Source organism: Mus pahari, chromosome 10 (assembly GCF_900095145.1).
Source record: "Mus pahari chromosome 10, PAHARI_EIJ_v1.1, whole genome shotgun sequence".
NCBI lineage: Eukaryota > Metazoa > Chordata > Mammalia > Rodentia > Muridae > Mus > Mus pahari.
In genome coordinates, this window is record NC_034599.1 from 70115609 (window position 1) to 70123990 (window position 8382).

The following is an 8382-nucleotide window of genomic DNA, read 5'->3' on the forward strand; positions in this document are numbered from 1 at the left end:
AGAGAAAGGGAAGAGGAGAGAGAAGTGAGGACAAAGGAGTGAGAGTAAGAGTAAGAGAGCGTGGTGGGGGCTGAGCACCCCTTTTTATGGTCTTCACTGTTGCTAGGTAACTGGGAAGGAGTTTAGCCTGAAGGTCAGAAGCTTCTTGGGCCATTGTTTCTCTTGTGGGGGCTGTGAGAGGTGGTACCTTAGGGGGGGGTGGGGGGGGTGGGAGTGGGGTTGGAGTTCCAGGAGCCTGAGGGAACGCCTACTGTGTCATGAGGGTGAATTATGACCATCGGGGTTCAGACCTCAGCTCAACTGGAGACCAGCCTGCAGTTCCCCACAAAGCCCCAGGTAGCTGGCTAGCCTTTTAGTACCAGGCTAGCCTTTTAGTACCAGGTCCCATTCCCTCCTGTTAAGTGGACATTAAGTCCCAATAGATGACTGTTGGTTACCACCAAGATAGGAGTGCCACATTGCACCTTTAGGGATATCTTAACAGCCTGTTCATTGATGAGGTTCATAGGTGTTACAGGGTGGATAGGATTATAGGTTGCTCTCCTCCCTTGCCAGGTTACATAACATCTTGTGGTACTGTGAAAGCAAATCCTCAGGGAGGACATGTTCAAGTCAGATCCAGCTTGCATCCTCCAAGTCCTGTGTCCAAAGTGCATGATGTCTTCAGTAGTAGGGAGTCATCTTTGACCTCTGGGAGGCAACCAAAGGCAAGAGAAAAACAATATTTGTTTTGGAAGTCTCTTAGACACACCTAACCAGCAATGCCTGGTACTGAAGTTTTTATTCATTTATGGCTCTTGTTGGGAGAGTTGCCAGCCCAAGAGGCTTAAAATACACATATTTGTGTGTGCGCATGTTTGTATTATATATAAAATTTTAGGTGAATAAGTAGCATGGTTCTTTATGGTTTTTCAAACACCCCTAGTGTTATTCTTTCCTCTCCCTCCCACCTCTGTATTGCCCTCCCCTCCCCCACCATATCACCCACTTCCCCTCCTATCACAAGCATCCCGCTATTCCCCTCTCTAGCGCCCCTCCCCCAACCTCCACTGCCCCCCTTTCCTCTCTGGCTTCTGCAGTTACTCCAGGCTGAGGATTCAGAGGCAGGAGCCACAGAGGAGAGAGAACATGCAGCATTTGTCTTTCTGTGCTGGGTTTCCTCACTGGAGAAAATCCTCCCTAGTTGCCTTCATGTACCTGCAAAATGTGTTTCTCTTTACAGTCGAATAGTGTACATTGTGTATATGTACCCATTTGCATGATCCATCAGTTGAAGGACATTTAAATTATTTCCATGTTCTAACAATGGTGAGTAGGGTGGCTCTGAACGTGGCTGAGCAAGGGTCTGTGGAGCAGGATGTTGGGTCCTTTGGTACTGTGGTAAGGAGTGACAGGTACATTGTATGGTAGTCTTACTTTTAGCTTTAGCTTTGAGGGGAGCACTCACCACACTGACTTCCAGAGTAGCTGCACCAGTTTGCAACTCACCAACAGTGGATAGGTTCCCCATCTTCCCACTCCTCCCTCTCCTGACCAAGCCCACTCAGTCAGTCAACAGGTTCTCCAGCACAGGAGTGAGGATTAAAAAGGAAAAGGACAGGCTGGTGAGATGGCTCAGCAGGTAAGAGCACCCGACTGCTCTTCCAAAGGTGCAGAGTTCAAATCCCAGCAACCACATGGTGGCTCACAACCATCCTTAACAAGATCTGACTCCCTCTTCTGGAGTGTCTGAAGACAGCTACAGTGTACTTNCATATAATGAATAAAAAAGAAAGAAAAGAAAAGAAAAGAAAAAGGACAGTTAGACAACATTGTAGCGTGACCCCAGTCAATTCTGAGACTGAAGGCAAATTTAACTTTCCCAGTCCGCTTTTTATACCATTTTAATTACATGCAAGTATTAAGGCTGAGCAGTACAATAAGGAACTAACAAGGCAGCAAGCAAAGTCCCGTGATTGCTCCCATGACAGTTGTTTAAAAGGGCTTGCCATAATGACCAAAATACTTGAGCCCAAGTCCTTGTCCAAGCCCAAAACCTTGCCTGAACCCTACTTCTTTTGTTGCACCCTAAGATTAAAATTCCTGCCTTACCCTACTTCCCTATTACAGCCTAAAGTTAGATTCTTGCAGAAACTTACTTCCTTATCATGCCCTAATGCCAGATTCCTGCCTGAGCTTATGTCCCTGTCATGACCAATGTCAGATTCCTGCCTGAAGCTCATTTCCTTGTCCTTGGCCAATGTCAGACTCCTGCCAAGAGGCACCCAAAAGGTTCTCCACACCCTCCTCCCCCTCTTCCCCCTCCTACCCCTCTTCCCCCCATCCTCCCCAGCTTTATTTGTTATCAGTTGTAAACTTCCAAGCTGCTTTGACAGGCATTGTTCTAAATGCTAAGGATAATGAAGACTTTTTTGAGACAATTTGTAGTCGTTTTTATTTCTTCTTTTGGGAACTCTCTGTTCAGTTCGATAGTCTTTTGGAATGATCGGCTTGTTTTCATGACTCTGTGTTTTGAGTTTTTTTTGTTGCTTGTTTGCTTTGTTAAGATTTATTATGTAGTATGTATGTATGTATGTATGTATGTACATACAAGTACACTATCTTCAGACACACCAGAAGAAGGCATCGGATCCCATCACAGATGGTTGTGAGCCACCATGTGGTTGCTTGGATTTGAACTCAGGACCTCTGGAAGAGCAGCCAGTGACCTTAACCGCTGAGCCATCTCTCCAGCCCCTGATATCATCCTCTGTCAGATCTATAGCTGGCATGGATTCACTCTTGCTTTTTGGGCTTTCACTTCAATCTGATGTTTCCTTCGGTATACAGAAACTTCTAAGTTCTCTGAGGTCCCATTTGCCAACTGATAGACTTATTTCCTGGGCAAACGGAGTCCTATTCAGACAGCCCCTTCCCACTTCAATATCTTGTAGAGTACTGCCCGCGTTTTCTTCTAACAGTCTCTGTGTTTTAGGTTTTACATGGAGATCTTTGATTCATCCGGAGTTAATTTCTGTGTGGGGTGATAGATACAGGTCTAACTTCATTTTACTACATGTGGACTTCCAGTTTCCCCAGCAGCATTTGTTAAGATTCTGTCTTCTCTGCGGGGTATGATTTTTTTTTTTTTGTATCTTTGTGAAATATCGGGTGGCTATATTTATAATGTGTATCCACACTGGGGTCTTCTACTTTGTTCCACTGGTCCGTGTGTCCATTTTTGTGCCAGTGCCAAACTGTTTGTATTACTATGGCTCTGTAGTATATCTTCACTACCACACCATTAGTATTGCTGTGGCTCTATAATACGTCTCAAAATCTATAACGTGATGCCTCCAGCATCTTTTGCTCTGGGCTGCTTTGGCTTATGCGGGGTCTTTTTTTTTTGGCTCCAGATGAATTTTCGGACACTTTTTTCCCCATTTCTGGGAGGGATGAGATGAAGATTTTGATTGGGTTTGCATTGAATCTGTGAGTAGGTTGAATGGTCATTTTCACAATATTAATTCTTCCAATCCATAAGCATGGGGTATCTTTTCATCTCCGCTTTCTGGTGTCTTTGTCAATCCCTCTCTTCAGGGCTTTAAAGTTCTCATAGCAGAGGTCGTCTCCCGCTCCTCTGTTCAGTTTGTTTCTAGATGTTTTCTTTTCTTTGAGACTATCGTGAATGGGAGTGTGTCCACAATCTTTTTCTCAGCATGTTTGCTGGCATACAGAAAAGCTACTGATGTTTCCAAGTTGATTCTGTATCCTGATACTTTGCTCAAATTGTTTCTAGAAATGTCATGGTAGAGTTTTGAGATCTCTCATCTATATTATCATATCATCTGTGTGCAGGCTGGTTTTATGTCTACTTCACTGAGAAGTCATTTGAGAAGAGGGAGCCCCAGCTGAGAAAATACCACCAAGAGATCGGGCAGTAGGCAAGCTGGTAGAACATTTTCTTAATTCGTAATTGATGGGAGAAAGCCCACCCCACTGTGGGTGGTAGCACCTGGGCAAGTGGTCCTGGGTTCTTTAAGAATGCAGACTCAGTAGTCCATAAGGAGCAAGCCAAAAAGCAACACTCCTCCGTGGCCTCTGCATCTGGTTCCTGCCAGGTTTGAGTTCTGGCCTTGGCTTCCTTCAATGGACTTTGATTCAGGGGAAGTAAGCTAAATAAACCCTTTCCTCCCCACGTTGCTCAGGGTTATGGTGTCTCATCACAGCAGTTGTGACCCTAACGAAGGCAGAAACTGGTACGAGGTTCGTGGGCTATTGCTGTAACAGCCCTGAATGTCTCAGGAAGGATGTGGAAGGACTTTGAGTGCTCACATTGGTGAGCTGGTGTGAGAACTTGGAAGATATAAGAGGATAAAGGTGAGAGCAGGATAGATGGAGGAGGCCTGGATTGTGAAATTTCCAAGGGAAGCAAAGACTCTTATAAGGGTCACTGTATATTTTGAATTAAGAATCTATGGTGTTGGTCAGCTGGGCCTGAGAACTGTGGTTAACAAGAAAGCAGCACCACTGGCATAGCCTTTGCTTTATTGGGACAATTGAGGCTGATCAGCTGGAGCCAAGACATTATTGGTGACTAAGAAGAGACCAGCATTGGGGCTGGAGAGACATCTCTGGTCTTCCAGAGGGTCTGGCTTCGTTTCCCAGCTCCCACATCTGGTGGCTCAAAACCTTCTGGAACTCAGGGGATCTGATTCCCTCTGACCTTGACCAGCACCTGCATACAAGGGGTACACACGCAGCACACGCAAGCACACGCAAGCACACACATGCAGAGACCAGGATCAGTGATGTGAAATCTGGGAAGACTTCCTCAGGGTCAGTACACACAGAAAGCTATGCTCCAGAGGCAGCCAAGTGCCGGTAGTCAAACCTGGTGGTGTAAGAGTCTCCCAGGTGGTCCACGTTTTGAAGGCACGATGGGGTCATGGAGAGCAGCTGAAGTCCGGAAGAGAGCCCAGGAGAGGCTATTGATGCAAGTGTAGCCCACCTGCAGCAGAAGCCCCCTCAAATCTTGGAGATGCAGTGGCACGGGATGACCACCGAGAACAGCAACACCTTGGCGCAGAGCCAGCCTGAGCCTAGGAGACAAGGTGTGCTGTGGAGAGAAGGAGCTGGAGGAGTGACCCAGACCCTTTGGAAAAGATCAGAACACCAAGAGTGACTCTCGGGCATTGGGTGATTACGTCATTGACTCTGCTGCTGCCTCCTGGATGCTGGGATTAGAGGTGCACAGGACCACACCCAGCCTTTTGATTTTCTTTTCCTTTCTTCTCCTGGTTTATATGTATATATTTTATTTATTCAGTGCCAGCATGCACAGAGGACTACCCCACCATCAAGTGTACAAACCAGAAACAGCACCCGCCATCACTGGATTTATTTAAAGCTGAAGAAGACACTACAGGAGGATTTCTTGCCTTTGCAGTGGTCACAGAGCTCCTGGTGATGTGACCTCCGGAGATCAATGTGTCTTTTCTTTTGAGAACAGGAACAACAGAATCTTAAGCAGGTCTGACATTGGATTGCTTCCACTCAGTAAGGGTTAAAACTCTTGGGCACTTGTTACAGAGCTGTTGGAAATAAACCTTGGTGGTACCTGCGATGATGCAACACACATAAGCACTCTCCCATCTCGTCTTACAACCTTTACAGTGAAAATAGCCGTATTTTGGTTCCAAAAACTGCTTGCCCTTCCTGACCTGAGGGCTGGGGGCATATTTCTCCCCCAATTCCTTCCTGTGGGAGTTTCGCTCGCTCCTCACTATACCTTCTTCATGTAAGAGGCAACAGCTGATTGGCCTTTGTCGGTCCAGGGAGCTCCTGGCTTTCCTTGTCTTCCCCATCCTGGGGTCCCGGGGTCAAGGCTCTCCACCCTACTCTCCGAGCTCTGGTGGGCTTCCTGGAGCTAGTTCTGTCTGAGAGAGAGCTGCTGTTTAGTGTCCATGACTCCAGTGAACACTGCACTGACTTGTCCACTCGAAGGTTCACCTGGACGCCCACCTCCTTGGTGTGGGCCCTGCGTAGCCATAGAGACTTGGGGTTCATCGGAGTAGAAACAGCCTGAAGCTGAGCCCTGTTGTAAGGGTCCATACAGGCCTGAGAGACAATTGCTGGCACCTTAAGCCCAGCTAGGAAAATGGGAGTTCCCATGTTTTGTGGCCAGTTTTGCTATTGTTTATTTGTTTGTTTTTGTTTTGTTTTTCGAGACAGGGTTTCTCTGTGTGGCCCTGGCTGTACTGGAACTCACTCTGTAGACCAGGCTGGCCTCGAACGCAGAAATCTGCCTGCCTCTGCCTCCCGAGTGCTGGGATTATGTGGCCCTGACTCTCCTGGAACTCACTCTGGAGACCAAGCTGGCTTCTAACTCAAGAGTACCTGCCTCTGCTTCCCAAGTACTGTATCTAAAGGCACATGCCATCACGCCCAGTTTATCTTTCTTTTATGTGTTTGGGTGTTTTGCTTGCATGTATGTCTGTAGCCCACATGTGTGCAGTGCCCATGGATGTCAGAAAAGGCTATCAGATCCCCTGTAACTGGAGTTAGTTATTCGCCATCATGTGGGCCCTCTGGGAGAACAGTCAATGCTCTTAACCTCTTGACCATCTTTCTAGGCCCAGATTTTATTTCTTGATCTATTCAGCCAGCTTCTGTGTCCTTCCCCAGCCTTGAGCAGGCTGGCTTGGACCTGGCTTGCCACAGTTGCTAGCCCTCTTAGGGTGGAGTCTTCTGACCTAGGTAAAGTCTATTGTCTGCAGCTTTCCTCCAAGATGCCACACTGCCTGCTGAGAGGCTGAACCTGTTCTTCCCACACTCCTGACAAAGCAGGGATCCTGCTGAGAAGCAAAGAGATCCTGGTGTGGTGGGGGATGGGTCCCCCCACCTTATAAGCTCAGACTCTTAAGTGAACATTGGCCTTGATCAGGGAATTTGACTTGGCTCATTATTTCTCTCCTAGCCTTTCCCATACAAAACCCTATCTTCTTTCATCTTGAATTCTTTTAAGCTTGTTTGTACCAATTTTTCTTTTTTCCTTTCTCCAACTATGGCAGATAGTTTTGCTAGGTACAACAGTCCGGGCTAGTAGCTGTGGTCTCTTATAACGTGGAATGTATTGCTTCAAGATCTTCTAACTTTCAACGTTTCTATTAAGAAATCAGATGTTTGGCAGGAGAGATGGCTCAGTAGTTAAGAGCACTGACTGCTCTTCCAAAGGTCCTGAGTTCAATTCCCAGCAACCACATGGTGGCTCACAACCATCTGTAATGGGATCTGATGCCCTCTTCTGGCCTGTAGGCATACATGCAGGCAGAACACTGTATACATAATAAATACATCTTTTAAAAGATGTTGCCAGACAGTGGTGTGTACACACCTTTAATCCCAGCTCTCAGGAGGCAGTCGCAGATCTCTGTAAGTTTAAAGACAGCCTGGACAAAAAAAGAAAAGCAAAACAAACAAACAAAACAAAAATAAAGACAGCCTGGTCTATAGAGTGATAGGGATAACCATCTCTACACAGAAAAACCCTGTCTCAAAAACCAAACAAATGCAGTGGTGGCATATGTCTTTAATCCCAGCACTTGAGAGGCAGAGGCAGGTAGATTTCTGAGTTCAAGGCCAGCCTGGTTTATAGAGTGAGTTCCAGGACAGCCAGGGTTATACAGAGTAAACCCTGTCTCCAAAAACCAAGTTGTTTTTTTTTTTTTTTTTATATGACTTACATTTTTTTCCCTAGCCATTTTCAATACTCTGTTGACTACATAGTGTTTTAACTATGAAATGCCCTGGGGAGTTTTTCTGGTCTCGTGTAACTGATGCCCTATGCACTCCTGGCATCTGTATGGGTATGTCTTCCCTTAGTTTGAGGAAGTCTTTTATGATCCTGTTGAAAATCTGGTTTATGCCATTGACCTAGAACTCTTCTACTTCATCCGTGCCTGTAAGCTGAAGATTTAGTCTTTGCATGGCATCCCATAGTTCCTGCACATCCCAGCCCCACCTCACCCCGCCAAGTGTGTTTCATAGTCTTTGCTTGTGTGGTCTGGTTCTTTTACTGGATCTTCAAGTCCTAATATTCTATCTTCTATTTGATCCACTCTACTTGTAAGGGCTTCCCTTGATTTTTCTAGTTGGGGTATTTTTAATTCCATCTTCATTCCAGCCTATGTGCTCACCAATATTTCTCTTTATTGGATTCTGTTTTCAAATTCTAGAGTGTCGTTTCATTCAGAATTATGTTTGTGTTTTCTTGGACATCATTTCAATGTTTTTTTTTAATATTTTAAGATCATGTAAGACCAATCTTTTTTTTTTTAAAGATTTATTTTATTTATATGAGTGCACTGAAGCTGTCTTCAGACACACACCAGAAGAGGGCAT

The 8382-nt window shown here is 45.8% G+C and overlaps 1 pseudogene; it reads right to left on the minus strand.

Annotated features, from left to right (window-relative positions):
- Positions 1 to 5379: 5379 nt before the first annotated feature.
- LOC110327223 lies at positions 5380 to 6177 on the minus strand (annotated as a pseudogene).
- Between the last annotated feature and the right edge of the window lie 2205 nt (positions 6178 to 8382).